This window comes from Chanodichthys erythropterus, chromosome 4 (genome assembly GCF_024489055.1).
Source record: "Chanodichthys erythropterus isolate Z2021 chromosome 4, ASM2448905v1, whole genome shotgun sequence".
NCBI classification, from domain to species: Eukaryota; Metazoa; Chordata; class Actinopteri; order Cypriniformes; family Xenocyprididae; genus Chanodichthys; species Chanodichthys erythropterus.
Genome location: NC_090224.1, coordinates 24490858 through 24493183, shown reverse-complemented (window position 1 = coordinate 24493183; position 2326 = coordinate 24490858).

Sequence of the window (2326 nt, the reverse complement as noted above, 5' to 3'; positions counted from 1 at the left end):
ACCCAAATGCTGACCATGTTGTGTGTTTTTATATGTATGATTAATATTTTTTAAGGATATTGCACCAAGCATGTTCATGTGTTGGAAATGTGTGTGTGTGTATATATATATATATATATATATATATATATATATATATATAAGGGGTGTAACGATACACTCAGGTCACGATACGATACGTATCTCGATACGGAGTTCACGATACGATACGTATCACGATATTTTGAACAAAATAAAAATGAAATTCAAACAAGATTTATTAAAAAAAAAATTAACAAATTTCAATAATTGTCCTTGTACACACAAGATCAAATTTCAATAAAATAAATAAATATAAAATTTTAATAAAAACCTTCTGTATTAAAATTAACAGTTGAATAGGGCTGTCTGTCACGCGTGGAAGGCGCGGCCGCACCGCTTCTCCTTCTTTCCAAAGCACCTTGCGCTCCCGTGGCGTCGGTCGTTGCTATGCAACCTTGAACTGGGCTCTCCAAGAGGATCAGAGGATGTTTCTGCAAAGGATAAATGATTTCTAGCCCTTGCATTAGTTTTACTACGAGATATATTGATGGAGATAAGATATAATAACCACCATGTACAGCTATGATCAGCTGTTCGGCTGAGCTTTTGATGTTTTGTTACGGAAAGGCCATAGCTGATCGGTTGATTCTTGTCACACGACCTGCGTCGCGCTTGCGGCATTTGAGAATTGCATGCGCGTCGCGACCGTGTTGATCCCATTATGAGCGCGCCTGCCGCGCGGCTACATATGAAAATAATAACTGACTTGCACGCGGAAAAGACGCAATATGTGAACGGCGCCACAGAACTTAAAGCAAAGCATCGCAAGCGTCTTTTGCTTTTCTGTGAGCACAGCTGTTGCTGTGCACTGCGGTGAAAGAAAGCCACGACTTTTCTCACGCGACCATGCAAGAGACTGACATGAGAAACGTTTAAACCTGCTTGCAAGATTCAATGTGTGCCCGAAACACTTACTGAACTAGAGATCTGATTGAGACACACCATCTACGATAAATCGTTACACCCCTAATACTTATAGTAATTTAAAAATGTGGTAGCATTGGATCTGGACAGGAAGGATAACTCTGGGAGTTGGAAGGGGTGTGTCGCGATTCTGCCTTCTCAAATCGCGATACAGGTTCGTGGACCTGCGTATCGCAATTTCGATTTCATATCGCATATCGTAACAGCCCTAATATATATATATATACACACACACACACACACACACACACAGGGATAAATTGAGCGTAAGAGGCTTCTTTTAAAAACATTTTAAAAATCTTTTTGACCTCAAATTTTTGAACATTTTTTAGTGCCAATATATATATATATATTTAACCCTTAAATGCATACCTCGGGTCTTTAGTGACCCGGGACGCCATTCACTACCCTCCTCATCGTTCATTTTTTAAAGTTAGACATCAACCTTCTTGGTATTCCTCAATCCATTCATTATAAAGAATATAACAAGAAAAAAATCATAAATTATAAAAGAATGCCTATTTTTGTATTCATTTTTTGTAAAAATTGTATAGGGTCACAAACGACCCGAGGTGTGTATGAGTGTACGTATATTTTTTCTGCACAACAATAATTTAATCTTAGATGACGGAATAAGTGCATTTCACCTTTATTCCACAAGGTGGCAATGTCTGATACAAAATGCTGAAGTGACGACTCATTCAGACAGAAAACTAAATAATAAGAGAAACATGAAATGGCTCAGCGATTTACTGCAGAGCAAGTGCTGAACGCAATCAAATGTGACTGTAACTGTTACTGGATGGATCTGGTGAAGCTGTTAGCGATCAAAATATTGATTTTGAAGATGTTGAAAATTATATAATTTTGAGAATACGTTTGACATCGCGAATGGGCTCATATTCGTGACCTCAAACATAAAACTAGCCAATTATTTGCTGAATTTACTGGAAAATGAGCTCTGACGAGGACAGTGATGATGGCATCAAACATCTGCTCAAACAGAGCCCTTTCAAGCTCCAAAAGGTAACAAAATATCCTTTATTTTATTCTTCTGTAATTGTTACTCTAATATCAGAGGAATTTTATATTATCGCGACAGGTAGAGATCCTTCAGTGTTAGATATTGATCCGGGTCGATAAAGACCCGAATATGTAAGAATGATTGGCCAAACAGTCATGCATTTAAGAGTTAAATATATATAATATATATATATATATATATATATTTATAATTATATATATATATATATATATATATATATATATATATATATATATATATATATATATATATTGTTTATATATAAATCACTTATTT